Genomic DNA, 21,347 nt, shown 5'->3' with positions numbered 1-21,347 from the left:
AGCTGATAGGTCATTTATTATTGGAACTGAAATGGTATAAACAATTCTCTCGCTCTTTTTTCCCTTGTTAACAGCAACTTTCATTGTTAGAGAGAGGAGAGAGAGAGAAGCCTTGTTGGTTGACGTCACTTGGTTCATGAAGCCTTCGCCTAGAAGTGAAGCTGCTGAACAAACCTTGAGAAGAATCATCTCCTGCTTCAATCTGCTGCTGGATAGGAACTAATCAGAGAGAGAGCGGCGGAAGACGGGGCCGGAGGGAGCCGGGGCTTTCGCGATCACGGATCTCACCTCCACTCCAACTCCCTAGACTTTCTCGCAGAAATTATAAGAGAAATAAGGAGTCGGTGGGGATTCCGAAAAGCTTAACCTGCACCCGAGAAGGGCGAAAATCCCTTCCACCGCGCAACTCCGTTCGAAAGTGAAGGTGAGTTTGGGAGCCGGGGTGCGGGGGTGCGGGAGAGGTGGGATCCGGGCGGAGAGCGGCGGCTGCGGGCTGGAGCCCTCCCGAGGCGCCCGCCACTGTTTACCCGCGCCGCCCAGTGTGTCTCTTTGTTGTGCGGGCTGCGACGCCGCGGTGGCTCTGGGGTCCCGAGTAGAGTTCTGGGCGGAGGGCGCAGGGACCTGGTCCCGGGCGGGGTGGGGGTGCGGGCTCGGCGGAACGGAAACTTTGCAGGGAGTGCGGGCGCGGGACCGGGCGGCCGGGCCTGTCCCTCCATTGTGCCGGCCGCCCTCGCCGGCGGCCTCGAGGCGTCCTCCTGCTCGGCCCGCTGCGGCGCCCCGCGGGGCAGTTGGCGAGGCCCCGGCCTGCCCGCCTCCGCCCCCGGCCCGCTGCCTCGCGCCCGCGCCGCCGACCCGCGCCAGGCCGCCTGGTCTCCGGAGCCAGGTGGGGGTGGGGCTGCGGCCCCGGGCGGCGGGGATCTGGCACGGGGGTCGAGCGGGCTCCCGTTCCCGGGTCCCCGGCGGCCTGGCCAGCAGGTCCCGCCGCGGCGGGCTGGGCTCCTTGCCCTCAGTCTCCGCGCCCTCCCCCGCGACGCCCCGCTCCCCTCCCCTAAAGTAGTTCCGCGAACCCCAGAACTGGAAAGGCTAGGAAGTGTGCGGAGACTGGGAGCCGGCCCTGCGGGTGGGGGCTGGTTCCTCTGCCCCTCTCCTCAGTATTTATCTTTTGTGTGTTGTTTCCTTGTAAAGAGAGAAGCAGCTGCAGTCCGTGGCTGAGTTGTTGAAATTTATCCCTTTGTGTATATTACAATATCCTCCATTTTTCCCCCTGCCCTCTAAACAACAAGCGTTTCGCCATCTTGGGCAATTTTTATTCCCAAGTCTAAGTGTCTCTCTTTTAATTTTAAGGAAGAGAAAAAAGCCATAGAAATGCAAAAAGTGTGTCTAGATAAGGCTCAAAGTTTAGGAACGGTTCGGGGGGCCATGTGACGTCATATAAACTTTTATCAAGAAAATTTTCCCAAAGTGTGTGTATGTTTTGTTCCCCCCCCCCCAAATTTTCACGTTTTATAAAATCGTTTAAGTTAGAGCCTACTGATAAGTTGTGGGTTTATTTTTTTTCTTTTGCATTCAGAACAAACCCCAAAACACGCACACTTAATGTTTGGTAGCAAGTGGAAGATTATTTTTTAAAAAATGATCGAAACTTTCATTGTATCACTTAGTATTCACCTAGTTTTGTCCATGCAGTTTTTATTTTTTAAATTTTCAAATATATTTGTAACAGTATATTTCCTTATTTATGTGGTTTCATAGATCTGGCAAATTTAGCTCAGTTAATATTTACATCACTTGGGTTATGTACCTTCCCTTTTGTGATTGTGGTCTAGTCTTTTTGTGTTTTTTTATATTTAAAAAAGCTATTCAGAATATCAAGAGATTCTTGATACTTTTACATTTTAGTATTAAATATTAAAGTCAAAAGTTTGGCAAAAAAGGTTTAATATATGAAAGGCAGAATTAACCTTAAAAGAAGATAATTTATAATCTTTTGTTTAAACTTTATCAACTATCATAAGAATAATGATAAAAAAAGTACAATTAAAATTTGTCTATCATTGTTTTCACCTTACAAGAAAAGTTGAACTGATCACATGACCATACTTAATGATAAACTCACTGCCGAGTATATAAATAGGCACAGCAAATTGAATGGGAAAGTGTAATTCTGTCTCCAGTAGTCGTTTTCAGTCAGCATATTTACATCTCTTCTAACAAGGACGAGAAACTCTCTGCATTCCCTTTGTCTTCTGGGTTGGAGAAAAACATTGACGACAATAAACTTTTAAAAAGCTAATAGAAAAAATTCTAAATACATTAAGAGGATTTTCTAGTGTATGAAAACTTACATTGTAAATGGTTTGTTTTAAATTTCTGTAGCAATATTCTTTACTGTTTTCTGCTATTTATTCAGGAATTTCCTGTATATAAAATGCTACATAGAAATCTTGACTGAATTGAACGTCTGCTATTTAGTGAATTGTTGGTAGGTGGAAATGTTGAAATAGTTAAAAGCACACAGGACAGATGGTTCTAAATTATACATGCAACAAAGGACTGAAGATTTGGCAGATTACAAATGGAAGCAACAGAGGATAAGCAGTTTAAGAAAATGGTAGTTAAGTACATTGCTGTCTCACACCTATTGTAAACACTGCTGCACAATCAATAATTTAGGTGACATTATTGCATTTGTAGTTCCAGTAGAAGAGTAAGATTTTACAAATATTTAAAGCAAATCTTGAATGTAAATTTTTTTAAGTTATGGTGATAGAATTTTTTTAAGAGATATCAGATTGTATGCTTTAAAACAGGATATAAGAACTTAATATGTTCATAGAATGGTTTTCAGAGAAATAGGAGTGGGTACATATTTTTAAATGTAGATAATGTATCTGTACTGTTTTGGGTTGGTTAAACTAGTACATTGACTATGTTAACCTGTGCACTCACTCTATGTCTGTGAGAATGGGATTTTAGCTGCTCAGTCTTGGGAAATGCATTGACTACAATACTATTTGGCCTCATTTACTAGATAGTATGGAGTGAAAGAATATATTTTAGTTTTAATATTTGAATTTTGTACATAACACCGTGATACTGACTTGAATATAGTCAGTTTACTATGATATAGTTTACTGTTAATTTATAAATGTAAATATTTTGTGTAATTCTGGTCTTTCTGGAAGAATGTAAGTGTATTTGCTTTTTCAAAAAATAGACTATCTTAAAAAGTATTGGACTTTGCAGAAATTTGTTTTTAGTTTATATAAACCACTTGCTTAAAATGCATATCAACTGTAATGGGAAGCTTGGGGTTCGGAGTCTGCTGCCCTTTCTCCCATTTCTTTGTTTGCATGTTTATTATAGAATTGCAGTGTAAAGGAGCAGATGTTTTGCCAAACATCCTGATGTGTTGCTTTTTCTTATGGGAGTGCATAGCTGCTCCTTCTGATGCATCAACTTGACAGCTGGTTGATTTCATGGAGCTGCTAAGAAGCCATTAGTGGTGTCATTGAATTGAAACAGAAGAGTCAGTCCCAGCTTGAACTGTGATTGTTAATGTCTTTGTTGCTACTTTGTGTTACTATACAAGATGTGGGATACCATAGTTGCACTGAGGTTCAAGGTTCCTGTCTTATCTCCTAGAATTAGTGGAGGGTAGTGCATTAGACCTTCCTTACTCAGGTTTAAAGTTTGCACAAGAGAAAGGATTTCTTAGTGTTTGAGCTAGTCTTCCTTAGAAAACTACTAAAACCAGAAACATGGCATAGTGCAAACAAAATCATAGGGTGTGTTGACCTCTGTAAAGAATTATGTAATCAGGGTTCAGTGATTTTTTTTTTTTTTAAGTATACTTCATTTCCTGAGGGATTCATCAAATTCTCTAGTAAGTATTTTAGGAGGTTTTTTAATTACATAAAATTAAATATTTTGAGTAATAAAGTCTTAAAATATTGTGGTCTATTTAGTAAATATTGGCTCATTTGGCTTAATGTTTCTTTAAGCTTTTACTGTGGGAAATGATCAGAAAAGAAATAATTATTGGCAGATATACCACTTTGCTTGTCATTTTCTGAGGCCAAAATACTGTTTAAAAATTCATAAGACTGTTCTAAATTATTCTCCTAGTAGCTATTTAATGATTTTCTTAAACTAAAATCATGTTTTTATTGTAGAAAGAGCATTGTTTGTTTCAAGAGGTGAAGTCCTGCCTGTAGCTCTTGCCAGGCTGGTGTCATTTCTGCCTGTAGCTTCAGTTCTCACTAGCTTAGGGTTCCAGCCACATCACTGTCCTGCTGGTGCCTGAGCTTTGTACTTTCTCTAATTATTTACGTTGTTTTGTTGGTAGGAGGGGAAATAAGAAGTAAGACTACTGGTCTCCGTAGACAGAAGTATACTGTAAGAAAACTGGAAGCAAAACAAAATTTTAGGATGGTATATGGTGCCAGAATGCAGTATATTTTATTATTTTGTCAAAAATTTTTTAGTCTCAACATTTATTTATTTTTTCAAAGTTTTAGATCTTAAAGTAGAATACAAAATTAATAACTCTTAAAAGAACATAGCTTACTTAAAAAATAGACACATAAATGTAAAACTGGTCATTGGAATATATAATTTGCTGAAGTAAATCCTGTTGAAAAGTCTTCCTGTATAATTTTTTTGTTAGTTAGTTTTTTTTTTTTGTTTTGTTTTTTTGTTTTGTTTTGTTTTTCAAGACAGGGTTTCTCTGTGTTGCTTTGGAGCCTGTCCTGGAACTCGCTGTGTAAACCAGGCTGGCTTTGAACTCACAGAGATCTGCCTGCTTCTGCTGAGATTAAAGGCAGGTGCTTCCACCGCCCAGTGTGACTTCCTATATAATTAGTATGAGCAAACTTTCAACTTGTATTATATACCTGAGTGATTCTGGGATTATTTCCTGAAATCGTAAGTTGATGGAGTCTTTGGTTTTCAGAAAGTCACTAAAACTAGAGTTGAGGCAATGTGACATTTGAGCCTTTTGTGTAGCCATAAAGTTCCTTAAAAAGAGAATCATTCCACTGCCTTAGACTGTGTGGGACTTATTTTAAAAAAGATTTGTGTGTATTATTTTAAAGTGTGTGTGTGTGTGTGTGTGTGTGTGTGTGTGTGTGTGTGTGTGTGATGGGCAGATTTTGTGCAGATGAGGACAGATGCCCCCAGAAGCTGGAGGAGTAAATGTCCTGGAGCCGGAGGCTTTTGTGAGCCACCTTACATGGGTGCTAGAAACTGACATCAGGACTCTGAATTGCTGAGACATGTCTGCAGCTCTGTGGCTTGCCTTTGGGGGAACATAATTACTTAACATGCATGTATTTGTGTCAACGCAGATAGTCTCACAAGCCAAATTACGGGAAATCTAGTTGTTTATTAAAAACAAACTATTCATTTTAAAGAAACATAAAAGTTAAGCTCAATGATAGAGGTAATATTGTAGTTCTAGCAGGTACTCTGCTATCATTAGAGTGTTGAGCATAACGTTGTTAAGGGAGGATGGGGCTGGACCAGTCCGTTGCCCATGCTACCTGAGTGTGCTGCTGCACATTTTCATCCCAGCACTCTGCAGGCAGAGCGAGTCCAACACAGCCAAAAACCAGGGCTACACAGAGAAACCCTGTTTTGAAAAACCAAAATAAAGAACTAAAAAACAATGGTTAATAAATATATTTATTTCATTTACAAAAACAGAGAGTTATAAAATATTAGAAACATCTGCTGAAAGTAAGGAAATTAAATGAATTTATATGATTTTTAAATCTGCCCTGAGTGTTGTTTGATTTGTGACAACTCAGAGTTTGAATGTAAAATACTTAATGGTCCAGATAACTTAAACTTATAACATGCTATTCATTGTTGAATTTTCGGTGGTCAGTTAAGCAGCCAGTTTTTAAAATTAATATGCTTTTATGAGAGCATGAGGTCAAATAGGTTTTTGCACATATTTTGTTTTTATTATATAGTTTTGGAAATAAAGTTTTAAAAATAGTTCTTATATAAAATATGGCATGTAATTTGGTTTCTGAATGATTTTCATTCAAATAAAAATTGCCTGGGCAGTGATAATGACAATGAAGGTAATGTGTCGATATGAACCCTTACTAATTTTGTTTGTGTAACTGTTTATAATGTAAGAAAGAGATACATATGGTTTGAAGATAGTTTCTGCCCTGTACCTACCTATATGTCTACATAATTGTGTATTTTTTTCCCTTTTCTGTGTTTTCCTCTTAACACTTTTCTACAAACATGCACTCATTAATCAAAGACCGTGCACTCCTGCTGAGGGCAGAGAGGTTCATCAAATTGGCAGTCAGCTTGGTGTAAAGAACGGTGTACTGAAGCTCTTAACTCACTGGGACATAAATAAATCTAAGGTCTTTGTATGCAAACCCTGGAGGTTAATACTGTATAATTCAATGTCCTGTCTTTGTTTTTATGATTGATGTTTTTAAATGTTTCAAGCTTAGTGCAAGTCTTCTAGAGGATCAGGTCGGCCTGTCTGATTGGCTGTAGCGAGAAAGCACTAGGTTGTCAGAGGACTTTGGAGTATGCTGCAGAGATTTTGATTTTTTTCCCCTGCAAGATCTTTGTCATATTGCGTGAGCTGTTATAGGAATGTACCAATGATTGACATTCCCTGCTGTGATAATGGACCTAGTGCATGAAATGCCAATAGTTTGGTTCTATTTGTTCGGAAGCTTACCGCTATTTGTATCCTTAACAGAGCTAACATGGAGAACAAGCAAAACCACTGGGATTTCTCTGTAGAAACAGTGCTGGGATTTGGCTTTAACATGACTTGGTTGCATATTCATAATTTAAGAACAGCTGGTTACAGCAAGCACATAGTCATTTGCAAGCTATTATATACCATTCCACTCACATGGAGCCTGTGCTTGGTGTTTTTTTTTTTTTATTGATCTACCTGCATTTAAAATCTAGTCACTGCTGCTATTGAAGCACTTCATTTTAGCTGTGTTTGCAACACAGAACAGCTTCAATTTTAAATAATCTACTTAAGTTGGATTTTTGAATAAAACAGAATGGCTGCCCATTTTAGAATGAAACAAGTATAAAAGGTTGTATCTTATAGGCAAAATATTTAATCTTAACTTGAACCCAACCAGCCACCTATCAAAACCTAAATTTTACAACTATTATAATTTTTGGACAGTAAGATTTTTATAATTTTGTCTAGATAAATAACTGAGTTGATTTTATTTGAAAATTTCATTACTCATTTTACCAGTTACATATAGTTTGAGAAACAATACATTAATTAATTTGAAAAATAATGTCTTATGTAGAAAAGAAGTAGTACTTTTAGTTATGGGTAGTGTAAAATCTAGCTAGACAGTTGACAGGATTTTGCACCTGGGTTAGAATACTGTGAAAGCTATATAGCTACTCCAGTATTCCAGGAAGGACTCAAATAAGTAGTCTCTTCTGCTATGAGGGTCACTTACAAATTTTAAACGGTACCTGTTAATCCAACTGTAATAGCTTCCTGCATGTTGTCAGTCGCATCTATAAGCATAGAAAAGAAACCAACCTCAATATTCCGAGCTTCCAATAAGAATTGGAGAAAACTGTGAAATGCTGTTTTATATATCCTTTTATGGATGACGGGGAGGAGCGCATTGCTTTGTCTATGTTGAAGTAAGTGCATACATGAGAGATTCATGATGATGCTGGTATCTGATCTTCCCACACAACATGGTGTACACTTGTGCACGTGTTTGCCCCGTGCTGGAATGATGAGATAGCTCTCACACATCAAGGTTGAGAAACAGTCCTAACAGTGCATTTGACTCTCTTAGCTGCTCAAGTGACTGGTTATGTTGGTAATGTAACAGAATATATGGCCAGGTTTAATCTAGTGATAGCAGGGTGTCCTTTCTTCTAAGTAATATATTCCAAGGTTATTAAAAGACAAAGTGTTATTTTTAGTTGTGAGTTGCATAGGATCACAATGCAGTTAAATTGCCATTATTTAGATTACTCATTTTGTGAATTATTCTATGTCCTTTCTTTCCTTTTGGACAGTTGTCCTTTCAGATATATCTCTGCTTTATAGAGTTTCATCAGTGAATAAACAAAGGAAATAAAATGATTTTGTTGTTGTTTTGTTTCGCCCTGAGGATTAAAGCCAGGGCCACAGGTGAAGTAAAGGCTCAGTAAACCTGGTTTCCCTATTTCTTAAGATAAATGGAGAGCGTGAGAGTCTGGGAGTGGTGACAGGGCCTCTAATCCCGTTAATGAAACAGAGGCAGGCTCTTTGACTCTCAGGCCAGCCTGGTCTACAGAGTGAGTTCCAGGACAGCCAGGGCCACACAGAGAAACCTGTGTTGAAAAACAAAACAGCAACAGCAACCAAAAGAGATTAAGATGGATAGTTATCCTGAGGTTTTCAGTGAAATTGAAGGATTGGAATTTTGTCCTCCAGTTTTTATCACAGCAGTGTTGTATGAAGAGAAGAGGAAGAAGCATGAAGTAAATCAGTAAAACATAAAATTTAGCATTTGTTTGAAAAATGATTGAACTCAACATCAACCACAAGAGAAATTTTAGATACACTTTTATTGCTATAGTAATAATAGAGGAAAGAGCCAATGGCTTTAATTCCCCGAGTTTATTTTGCACACTTTGACTAAACATGCATTTGGAGAGAGCTATGGATAAAAGCATACTGTAAATTTGAAGTAGAAGCCAGGGAGGTGTCTAAGAGAGTGAAAGTGCTTGCTGTGTGTGTCTGGCCATCTGAGCGGGGGACCCAGTTCTGATTTGTACCATGTAGAAAGAACGATACAGCGGGCATGTAATCCAGTACCCTACAGCAAGACAGGACAGGGAGACTAGAGCATTGCCCACATAGCTCAGTGACAAAAACAGCCTCAGAAGCAAGGTAGAAGGAGGGGACCACCAAACCACCTCCTCCACGTTGCTTTCTGACATCACATAGATGCAGTGACACCCATTGTCTGTATTCATACACACAATAATTTTTTTTTTGATGTTCGGTTTTGTGGTTTTGAAAATAAGGGTTCTCTGTGTAGCCCTTTTGGTCCTAGAACTCACTATGTAAACCAGGTTGTCCTCAAACTCAGAGATCCACCTGCCTCTGCCTCCCCCGAGTGCTGGGGTTAGAGGGGTACAGCACCATTGCTTACACACAGTAAATCTTTGAAAAATAAGAATAGGAGAGAGATGGCTTCTGGCTTGGATAATTTTAAAAGTCTCTTTGGTTAGGTAGCATTGAATTAGTCAAGAAAAATCAATGAAAGGATCCAACCAAAGGAAGACAGTAGGGACTGAGCCTCTGTTAAGTAAGCCCATTAAAGCTATCCTGCTGGGAACCTGGGCATAGTTCTGTAACTTATTTGGAGTTCATCTCAACTTAAACCTTTCCACCAGAAAGATGATATCACCGGGTCTTTCCCTTCCTCCATCGCTTTCAAAGTTGACTGACTTTCTCTGAAGAAAGTGGGTTAATGAGTCAGGCTCTTCAGCCATAGGCTGGACTTGCAGGCCAGGTTAAAAGCCACTGAATGGCTGTAGCCTTTTCTTGCCAGAGGCTTTCTGGCTTTTTTATGATTAACAGAGTTCCTCCCTTTTCTTCTGTTCTCTGCTTTTGTGAGTTTTTTTCTTTTTTCCTTTTTCCTCTGCTGTTCATACCTGTTCAACAGTGAGCATAGTGAAGAACGGCGACTCAAGACCTTTTCTTCCTTGGTGACAGGCTGACATCCCAAGGGAGTTTGATAGCACTAACTTGAAAAACTTCTCTCTCTCTCTCTCTCTCTCTCTCTCTCTCATTTTATTTTATTTTATTTTATTTTTGGCTTTTTGAGATGGGGTTTCTCTGTAGGCTTGGCTGTCCTAGAACTCACTCAGTAGATCAGGCTGGCCTTGAACTCAAAGAGATCTGCCTGCCTCTGCCTCCTGAGTGCGGGGATTAAAGGAGTGTGCTACCACCTCCTGGCCATTTCTTTTTCTTTTAGGCAGACCAGCTGAGCATCCCATCATAGCTACCTATAAGGACAAAAGGTGATAAAATATAGTCCTTACTTTCAGTAACATCTACATGGGGTCTCAATAAAAACAGAATCTCATTACAAGTAGAGAACATAAGGGCCAGGGAGAAGGTGCCTGTCACCAAACCTGATGACTTGCATTTTATCCCCAGAACTGAATCTAAAGTTGTCCCTTTGTTCTCTGTCTATGTACATGTGTACATATACATACACGCATACAAAATAAAATGGGTAACATAATAAAAAATTAAAAGCTAGCATTGAGAACAGAGGAGTAATCAAATTCTCAGACACAGAGGTATGAAAAGGAAGATGGAGCTCGGGCTTGTGGGGCAACAGCTCTCCTTACTGGCCCTTCCAAAAGGCCTCTCAGGAGGTATACTTGCCAAAACCAGGAAACTGCGGGAGTGTTTGGGAGTGTATGCAGATGTTTCTATATATTATGTGAAATGGGAGGTAGGAGAAAAGGCTAAATAGAATGACTAGAATGTCAGGTTTTTTTTTCTGGTAGTTCAGGCTGGTCTAAAACTTAGCAGTCTTCTCCCTCAGCCTCATGAGTATAGAGATTTACTTTTTTTAGATGAAGTGCTTAATGACTCTAGTACCTTGAGTTTGAGTTTTCATTTTAATCTGAGAAACCTTTGTGAAATAATTGAAAGGAATGTGTATGTTCGTGTGTTTGTGTATTTGGGAGTATTTGGGAGGGCAGAGAACGACCACACGTGCTTGTCATGTCTTGACTGACATGGCCTCTTGAGTGACATATCTTGTTTGCTGCTGCATATGCTGGCCTTCTCCAGACTTGAGGGATTCAGCTGTCCCCGCCTCTCAGGTGGCCACGGGAGTGCTAGGACCACAGAGTGCTGTGGGGGAGGAAGCAGAAACTTTGGAGTATAGAGCAGCTTGGGAAAGAATGAACGTGGAGAAGAGACTACTGTAGCCATGCTGCTGGGTAGGCAGACTTAATCCTAGGTACTCAGTGCGTCCACTGAGGAAATTCCCACTCAGACACACATGGAACTGACGGGGTGGCATGTACCTATTAGGTGGTGGCGCACGCCTTTAATCCCAGCACTCGGGAGGCAGAGGCAGGCGGATCTCTGTGAGTTCGAGACCAGCCTGGTCTACAAGAGCTAGTTCCAGGACAGGCTCCAAAACCACAGAGAAACCCTGTCTCGAAAAACCACAAAAAAATAAAAAATAAAAATAGAAAGATCTGGTTTTTTTTTTTTTTTTTTTTTTTTTTTGGTTTTTTCGAGACAAGGTTTCTCTGTGGCTTTGGATCCTGTCCTGGAACTAGCTCTGTAGACCAGGCTGGTCTCGAACTCACAGAGATCCGCCTGCCTCTGCCTCCCGAGTGCTGGGATTACAGGCGTGCGCCACCACCGCCCGGCCCTAGAAAGATCTGGATCAGAATTAGCAGATTTTTCCCTTAAAATTTTTATTAATGTAAGTTGTATAAACAGATGAGTTTAATGATACCTTCATACATGTGTATGACACAGTTTGATCATCTCACTGCATGTGCTACCCGCATCCTCCGACCTCTCCCACTGACCCATTCCCTCTGACACACAGCCCTCCTTCTGCTTCCATGGCTCATTTAAGGGCCTGGAAGTCGCTGTGGAAGGCCATGCTCTCCTCAGGTTCATGCCCTCGCACCTCTGACTTCCGTGTGCTGGGGCTGCAGGTGTGTGTGCCTCACTCACAACTGTGTCTCATGTCTTGTTTCATCACTTACTGTGCTTTCAGTTCTTTCCACTTTCCTGTGACAGATTTTGTTCTTTACAACTAAATAATACATTTTTGTGCATGTATGGGGTGGAGAACAGGACAGCTACAGATGCCATTCCTCAAGCATTGTCTACCTTATTTGATGAGAAAAGGTCTTTCTCTGGGACTTGTGGCTCGACAAGTAGACTGGGCTGGCTAGCCAGTGAGTCCCAGGGATCTGCCTGCTTGCACCTCTCCAGTGTTGTGTCCCAGGCACACACTGCCATACCCAGCTCTTCTGTGTTAGTTTTGGGGGTTGAGCTTAGGTCCTTATGCTTGTAGGGCCAGTATTTTACCATCTGAACTATCTCCCCAACTCCTGTTTGTCTGTTAATATACTATCCTTTTTCTGTGTAATTCTTTCTTCTTTTTTATTAAATGTTCAATATTCTAATGTATATAAATGAGTAATGTATATATATATTCATTCTGCATCCCCTCTACTCCAGTTCCTCTTTTATGTTCCCCAACTCCCCAGCTCCAAACTTGATGTGGTCTCTCTCTGTCTCTCTCTTTTAAAATTAATGCCAACTGAGTCTATATATGTATATAGGTGTTGGATTATTCATACAGGCATGGGTAGGCTCTTAGGGATTGTATCATCCAGAAAAAGCAACTCCCCTTCCCATTAACTAAGTAGGCATTTCCTGCCAGTGGCCCCTCAGCCTGAAGGAGGGGACGACTTGATAAGCCCGCCCTCCAACCATGCTGGGATTTTGGCTGGCTTGAACCTTGTTGTGTAGGTCTGGTTCCTGCAGCCCGTCTCTGTGTTCATGTGTGCCGTCATGCTGTCAAGTCCTGCACAACCGTTTCTCCAGGACATCCACTCTCTTCCTCCTGCATCATTTTGTCCCCTTTTCCAAGAAGACCCCTGAACCTTGTGGGCATAGTGTGGGATATAGACTTCTGTTTGTAGCTGAGTAGCCCACAGTCTCTCATTCTCTTCACACTGACCGGTTTTTACTCTGTATAAATCTCCATCTACTGCAAAAAGCAGCTTCTCTGATGAGAGTTGAGAGATGCACCAATCTGTGGGGTCAAAAGAACTTAGGGACAGTTTATTGCTGTGCCCATTTATCAGGATAGTAGTACTAGGGTCTCCCCTAGAGTCTGACACCATGGGGTTTAGCCTGTTTAATGGTGTCGGGTATGGGTTCTGTATCATGCAGTGGGCTTCCTTATATTCCTTATGAATTGTGGTTACTAATTCCCTGTCAGGTGAGTAATTTTTTACATTTTGTGTCTCTGACTATTCTATTGATTGGTTTCTTTACTGTGTAGAAGTGTTTTTAATTTGATGACCTCTATATTCTTTCTAATTCTTATTATTTCCAGAACTATTGCAGTCATTCATAAAGTGGTTGTTTTCCTCCAGTAGCTTCAAAGCTCCAGGCCTTATGTTAAGGTTGCTGTGTTTTGAATTGATTTTTGCGCAGGCAGGGTGGTAGGAACCTGATTTCAGTTGTTTACTTGTGGATTATCAATCTTTTCTAAGTTCCCCTTTGCCCTGAGACAGGATTTCTGGGTGTGGCCCTGTAGTCGAGGCTGGCCACCTGCCTCTGAGAGCTGGGATTAAAGGCGTGGCCACCACTGCCCAGCTTCCAGCACCATTTGTTAAAGTTCTCTGTTTCTAACACTGTTGTGAAGAAAATGACTGCACCTGTATGAGTGATTTCTTAGTCCTCTGTTGTGTTTGGCTGGGCCTGTGCTTCTGTTTTTGTGCCTGTATTTGCTATGCTGTTATTGCTATGCAGGTAGCGCACTGTGAAATCAGGCCTTGTGATACCTGCAGCATGATTCTTTATGATCACGGTTACTTTGGCTATTGGAACCTTTTGTATTTCTATATGATTATTATGACTTTTTCCTATTTCTATAAGAGATGTCATTAGTGTTTTGATGGGAATTGTATTGTTTCTGTAGTTCGCCTTTGATAATATGGCATTTTTGCAATATTAATTCTGTCAACACATGATTGTTAGGTCCTTCCATCCTGTAGTGACTTCTTCATTTTCTTTCAGTGTCTAAAACTTTCATCATCAGTGTCTCTTATCTGCTTGGTTATATTTGTTTCTAGTTTTTTTGATGCTACTGTAAATAGGATTGTTTTTCTGAATTCTTTTTTTAGCATGCTTGGTATTGGTATATAGAAAAGGTCTTGCTTTTTGTATGTTGACTTTGTATTCTGTTATTTTCCTAAAAGTTATTTCTGAAATTGAAGAGCTTTCTATCTGGGCAGTGGCGGCACCCGCCTATAAGCCCAGCACTCAGGAGGCAGAGGCAGGTGGATCTCTGTGAGTTTGAGGCCAGCCTGCTCCACAGAGTGAGTTCATGGACAGTCAGGGCTACACACAGAGAAACCCTGTCTCAAAAAAATAAAACTGGCTCTAGGTTTGGTGTATGTGGCTTTTATGATGTTGATGTATGATTTTATTCCTATATTCTTCAGGGATTTTTTTTAATCATTAAAAGCTGTGGAATTTTTTGAAGCCCTTTTCTGTATTTATAAGATGATTGTGTGTTTTTTGTCCCTAATTCTGTTTGTGTTCTTGTATGTTTATGATTAGTATATGCTGAACCAGCTTTATATCACTGGATTATAAACCAATGACTCACCTTTTTAAGTGTAATTTTGTAATTTTTTTTCTTTGGCGGATGTGTATGGAGTTGTGTCTGTGTGGTGGTGCACATGCCAAGGTGCGCATGGAGGGCAGAGGACAGTTCTTCCTCTGAGTGGGCTCCAGGGGCTGAGCTTAGGCCTCTGGGCTTTGTTTTTTTTTTTTTGGTTTTTCGAGACAGGGTTTCTCTGTAGCTTTGGTGCCTGTCCCGGAACTAGCTGTTGTAGACCAGGCTGGCCTCGAACTCCCAGAGATCCGACTTCCTCTGCCTCCTGAGTGCTGGGATTAAAGGCGTGCGCCACCACCGCCCGTGGCCTCTGGGCTTTGAAACAAACGTCCTTACCTGCAAAGAGTCATGGTGCTCTCCCCATTAGTCTGTTTTTGATGAACTGGCCTTGATATTTTTTTGAGTAGATGATTACACTAAATTTCTCTTTTGCGGTGCTGTTTTTTTTAAATCTGAATCACTGTAAAATTTTAGAAATGTGGGATTGGAAAAATGGCGCAGTGGTTTAGAGCACATGCACACTAAAAATTCCTTATAAAATCTCAGAAATTATTTATGGAATTGATTTGTGTGTGTGCACTGAGATTGAACCTAGACCTTTGGACATGTTCACATGTTGTTGGGCTAGGCTACATCCTTGCCTTACAATATTTTCAGAATCAAGTCTTTTAAAATAGTCTCATATTTGGGCTAGATTATGCTTACTTGTTAGAGAGATGCTTTGGAGTATGGGTCATCAACATAGGTATATTTGTTTATAAGTTGTGTAAGCTTACTAATCATTCCCGTAATTGATTTGTGGCTACACTGCACACACAGTGTCGCCACAAGTGTAAGACAGGGTAGGATGTATTGATGTGAATAACGCTCTGGATCCTCTAAGATAGGAAGATAGTTTGCTGATGGTGAAGGCTTATTTTATTTTGGCTTTTGGACAGGGTTTCTTTGTGTAGCCTTGGCTGCCCTGGAACTCACTTAGAAGACCAGGCTGGCCTTGGACTCAGAGATCTACCTGCCTCTGCCTCACAAGTGCTGGGATTAAAGGTGTGCGTCACCACACCCAGCAACCAGAAGTATTTTTAATTTTTGCCCCTCCCCATAACCTTTAAAGTCCTTTTCTTTGTTTTTTTAAATGAAAGTTGATTTGAAGTAGTTAATTTAACTTAAAAATGTACCTTATATATTTTGATTGTGTGCAAGACGCTGACCACATAAGTAAGAACACCTCTGTGGATGTTCTTCTGTAGTATGAAATCCATGCTTTTTTCATCAATAGTTTTTTTTATCTATATAAAGCATAACCTAACATTCAACTCTGTAGTAGTCATAGTCTCAGTCCATACGTCATATATTAATAGCAAAATTTTCTCTAAATCGTGATGGAAGTTGGCCTCCATAATTTCATCTTAGACTAAAAACTGCCTTTACTATTCTAATTTTATAAAATTTTCTTGGTTTTATGTGTGTATGATGCAAGTGTTTGACTGTGAGCTTGGTGTACTCTACAGTGCACGTGTGGAGGCCAAAGAACAACTTTTGGAAGTTGATTTGTCTCCTTCCATTTCAACAGTGGAACTCAGGTCGTTGGGCTCGGAGATCTTCTGAGCCATCTCACCAGGTCCAATATTTCACTGTTGAAGAAATGCTTTTGTTCAGTACTGTAGTCTGCATGTAGACTCTCGCTCTCAAGAACATTTTTCTAGATTCTACTACTTCAACCAAACTTTATTGTTTTGCTGTTAGTGTGTTTCTCAGAAATACCGTTTCTTGGTAGCAAACTCCAGACATGTAAGGTTTTAGCAGAGCGTTGGCAGTTGATAAGCACTTGCTGTGAACGTGTGAGGGAGGACCTGAGTTCAGATCTCCAGAGCCCACTAAAACGTCAGGCATGACCACAGTGTGCCTGTTAACCCTAATGCTGTGGGTGTATGGACGTGGAGGATCTGGGAGCTGTTGGTCAGGCACTTCCAGGCTCAGGGAGTGACCTGCCAGAACAGAGTAAAGTAGAGCTTGTGAGAGGAGCCACGTTCTCTACGGCGAGCATGCACACTCAGGGACACCACATCCGAATGCACACATGGAAAAGCTAAACCCACATTTATAAATTTTTTTTTAGATGTAAAGCTAAGCATATTCTACGCATATTAAAGACCTACTTACCTTTGCCTTCTGAGTATTAGGAAGGATTAAAGGCATGAGTCACCACATTTGGGTTTTGAAATGGTTTTAATAATTCTTCAGTTTTATAGATGTTCAAAATGACCTCTTACAGCAGTATGATGTTCAAATACAGCACAGTATTGACATCTTTACTTAAATGTTTTTCAGTAAAACAAATATGCCTGAAGTTGATAAATTGTTTCCAGCAAAGATAAGTGGGTAATAATTTTGGTAGCAATTTGTTTGTATATGGGACTAGCTAATTTAATTATTTCTATCAAGCAGATAATAAATACAACAAAACAAGCAAACTGTTTTGTTAATGGAGACTGGTTTTTCATTTCTGGCCTCCCAGACCTGAATAATCATAGAAAACTATATTAATTACAACAGTGTTTGGCCTATTGGCTCAGACTTCCTATTAACTAACTCTTACATCCTAAATTAACCCATTTCTATTAATCCATGTATTGCCATGAGGGCACAGCCCACTGGTAAGGTTCCCATGTTCTTCTGAGAGAGCTTGGGAAGGAATTTTAGACCCAAAAGAACAGAGTTAAGCACAGCTTCTTGGTAGCAGCATTTTCTTGGGTGGTCTCTGTTTGCTAGAGGCAAGCAGAGGCACAATTCTTTTAAGAGAAGGCTTCCTGACTCAGCATTAACAGCCAAACATGTGCGACCCTTTTTGCTTCTGGATTCGGTTCAGTTCCCAGCACGCGCAGAGGACTGCAGATTGCTAGCTTTACTATGAGTTTATCCCCTAATAAATAAACCTTTGTCATGCTCCATTCCGGGCTATGTAGAACTGTTTGTGTTAGAAAATCAGAGCGCTTTTTGTGTTTTCATGAAGATTGAACCAGAGACTTCATACATGTGCTCCACCACTGACATGTCCTCAGCCCACATGAAATTACATACTGTAAGGCTTAAGTGTAAAACCTTTTAGTTTTGAGAATCCTTTTGAGTTCCCTTTTAGTGTGTTGGATATAAAATACTATTAAAGTATAGATAATTAATAAGTTAATAGTTAAATGTAGGCTTTTAAGTTTAATATGAAGATTTAATACTATTATAGAAACAGATAATTATTGTAAAGACAATAAATACTGTGTATCTTTAACATAAGTAAAATGATTTATTAAAAACTTTGAGTTCCATCAGATATAGCGGCTTACACCTGGAATCCCAGCACTTAGGATGCTGAATCAGGAGAATTGCCGTGAGTTTGACACCATCCTAGACTATCTGCATAGTAAGTTTCAAGCAGCCTGAGTTACAGTGTGTCTGTCTGTCTTACAAAACAGAAAGGAGGGAATGGAGAGACTTCTGCTCTTGCAGAGGACCTGGGTTCAGTTCCCAGCAGCCGCATGGTGGCTTCAAACTGTCTGTAACCCCCATTCTTTTAGCACCAGACATAGTACTTAAATATTTTCAGGGAAAACACTTATATACATAAAATTAAATCTTATCCTATTTAAAGCCAACAATAAGTAGATGCTGTTTTTAAAGAAATGCAATGTTTTTAGAAAATGAGTTTTATTTAAATTAAATCCTACAAGTAGAAAAACAGAAGGAAGAAGCAGAGGGAAGAAGGGATTCTAGTTCTGAGTATTATATCTGACTTACTCATATTTAAAATAAAAACTGAGTTTATATCAAGTCAGTAACAGTGACCTTGCTGGTCACACTGAGTGAAGCCTGAGAAAGAGACCTCAGAGCCCACCCCACAGAGACGTACTTCTTCCAACAAGGCCACGCCTCCTCACAGTGCACTCCTTTGGGGACCATTCACAAACCACTACAAGGTTCATGGAATCCCACTGGCCTTTGAAACACAGCAGGCCAAGTGATTGTTTTCCAATCAAAATCAGATGGTGCCTGTGTGCTCAGCCCACCCTGTGTGCTTCTTTAGTGATGGGAAGGCTGGATGTGGCTGGCCCCTTTCACTCTTTGTTACCTCACTGTTTGATTATCGAGAAGATCTTGCTAAGTATTCCTGGGTGACCTCAAACTGCTGTTTTTCCACCTCAGCCTCCTTTGTGCTAGGATTAAAGGCAAGAGTTACCTGTCCAACTTGACACGCTTTCCTGATGCTTCTGGGTGACTGGGCCGGCTAGACTAGGTTCCTGGTTTCTTGGGTCAGATCTCAGACATTTGCATTCCCTGTTCTTTCGTTGCTTTTGAACCCTTGTTCAAATCTATCCTTCAGTGTGGCTTTCTCCATCTTGCCTCCGTGCCTTTTTCCCAGATACTCTGCCTGTCTGTTTCCATAAAGAAGGCAAGGTTTTTGTTTACTGTCAATAGCGCTTAGACAGCAACTGTCATAATAGGTGTAGTACATTTTTTATGGAATAAATGAGTCAAATTTTTATTTCTCGTTTTTTGAAACAAGGTTTCTATATATAACCCTGGCTATCTTGGAACTCAGTATGTAGACCAGGCTGGCCTCTTAACTCTAAGATCTGCCAGCCTCTGTCTCCTGAATGTCGGGATTAAAGGTATGGGCCACCAAGCCTAACCAGTAAAAGCTTTTATTATATTTATTCTACTTGATACTAAGCTGGGGAACCTTTTCCTCCTCTATTAGACACTGTCTAACTATGTAGCATAGGCTGGCCTGTAACTCATTATCTCCCAGTCCCAGCCTCTTCAGTGCTGTCATTACGAGCATGTGCCACCCTGCCCAGCAATGCTAACATTCTTATATGACACAGGCTGCGATCTTTTCTTTTATCTTGTGTGTGTGGGGGTCTGTTCATTCAGTGTTTAGCACACCTGGTTTGCATTGTTCATATGTAGTTTACAAAAGAATATGCTTTTTGTTTTATACATGCAGACCAGTCATAGCAAAATAACTTGTCAGAATTTTTTCTTTTGTGTGTAAGTATTTTTGATATTGTTGCTATATATTCTGTATAATTGTACTTAATATTTTTTGAATTTACAAATGACATAGGTAGTTCATAAGGAGATCAGATAACATTGAGAATTTCTCTTGAATTGAAGTTGACTATTAATTATGAATGTGTACATTTTGCTACTCTTTCTTTTCACAAATAGGGATTAATGGTGTCTTAGGAGGTTTTGTTCCAGTCTGTCACAGATACACTCATAAGGAATGCATATTGGAGACTATGTGTATAATAGCCTGGGTTGTAGCTCAGTGGTAGAGCTCCAGCCACCTAGCCGGAACAGGCTTGGACTTCATCTCCAGGACTTCAGTGAGGAAAAAAAGGTCAGTGTTTTGGATATATCTACATTTTCTTCACTCCTTGTTTTTATTTCAAAAGTTAAATTTTTATTGGAAATACTCATACGTCCACTTAGGTAGTGAGCTGGTTACCTTTGCTCTTGTCAGCTGCTCTTCTGGAATTGCTTGTCCTACTTTGCTAGGCTGGGGAAGTCATGACTAATGTGCTTGCTGCACAGGGGTGTGAGTGTGGATCCTCAGCTCCTGTGTCATACATGGCGTGTGTTGGTGGCTGTCCCTGGCCGGAGTTCCAGAGCTGGGAGGTGGGGTGTGAGGACCGTTTGGGTTCATTTGCCCTCCGGTCCAGCCAGAGTGTGAGCTCCAGGTTCATTAAAGATCTTGTCTCAACTAATGAGGTGAGAAGGATGGAGGGAGATACATGAGATTGACCCCTGGCCCACACATGTCTTCATGGGTGTGTGCACACACAGCAAACTGTTCTAGGTCCTTGTACACTTTATAATACGTATTTTAAAAATCTGGCTAGTATATGTATTAATTTGTAGTTTATATTTTCTACTTGTGTTACAAATTGTCAATGTATTAAGCAGTTTTCTCATAAAAAGTACACAGTAGCACATAAACATTTTTTAAAGCGTTCCTTTGTAGAGAGGCTAATGCAGAGTTAAATATTTTCTTTTTTTGTGTCTTCTGGATCTCCAAAGAGGTTAAATGGTATGTACAATTATCTGATCATATTTCACCATAGAACTGTGTAATTTTTACAAAGAGCAGATCACACCATTGACATGCATCCCTATGCCGCCAGACTGGGATTATCTGTGTAGCCCTTGCTGTCCTGAAATCACTCTGTAGACCAGGCGGGCCTCAAACTCCCAAAGATGCCTGCCTCTGTCTCATGAGTGTTGGAATTAAGGGTGTATGCCACCATGTTCAGTTTAATTAATGTATCTTTACAATAATCTTTCATAATCAATGCATCTCAGCAATAATCTTACTTAGATGGGAACTAAGACCAAGTTAAAGGAAAATCAGAGCTGTAGTCCTGGCATGCTGGCACTTCTCTGTGTGCCATTCTTTTTAAAACTTTATCACATCGATTTGCTTGTTTGTAGAGAGAGACAAAGAGGCAGTGTGAGAGTGTCAGTGTAGGTTTAGGCGCATGCGCCATGTATGGCGTCAGAAGTTTGAGTGCCAGGATCAGATGCTAAACATCAGTTTGCATGCTGGGGTAGTAAAGTACTTAAACATAGAACCCAAATGCTCTTTTTGTTGGTGTTGGTCTATTCCAATTTTTAGTCTGTTCATGCTGTTTTTGTTTGTTTTATCTTGTTTATAAGAGATCTAGAGTTCATAGTTCTCATTTTATAGTTTAGATCTTTAGACATAGAAGTTCAGTGATTAATTAGTGACAACTCTTTTCTAACTTTAAGTAGTAATTTTACATATTTCATTTTGGGCTTCATGGTGTTTGTCAGTTGGTGAGGCAGACTGCTTACCCTTCTCAACTCTACGAACTGTCTAATCTG

The 21,347-nt window shown here is 40.3% G+C and overlaps 1 protein-coding gene across 15 annotated transcripts in view; it reads left to right on the top strand.

The window, feature by feature from the left end:
- Positions 1-293: 293 nt before the first annotated feature.
- Positions 294-21,347, top strand: part of Baz2b (bromodomain adjacent to zinc finger domain 2B) — a 211,388-nt gene continuing 190,334 nt past the window's right edge. For all 15 annotated transcript variants that reach the window (XM_041631512.1, XM_041631511.1, XM_041631509.1 and 12 more), the window contains exon 1: positions 294-424. The gene's annotated coding sequence lies outside the window, so the exon portion shown is untranslated. The remainder of the gene's footprint in view (positions 425-21,347) is intronic.

The sequence above is a fragment of the Microtus oregoni genome, unplaced genomic scaffold (assembly GCF_018167655.1).
Source record: "Microtus oregoni isolate MIOR12 unplaced genomic scaffold, Mior012 000037F_ref0000500, whole genome shotgun sequence".
Lineage (NCBI taxonomy): Eukaryota > Metazoa > Chordata > Mammalia > Rodentia > Cricetidae > Microtus > Microtus oregoni.
Note: the sequence above shows the minus strand (reverse complement) of the source record. Positions and strands in the feature narration are given on the sequence as shown.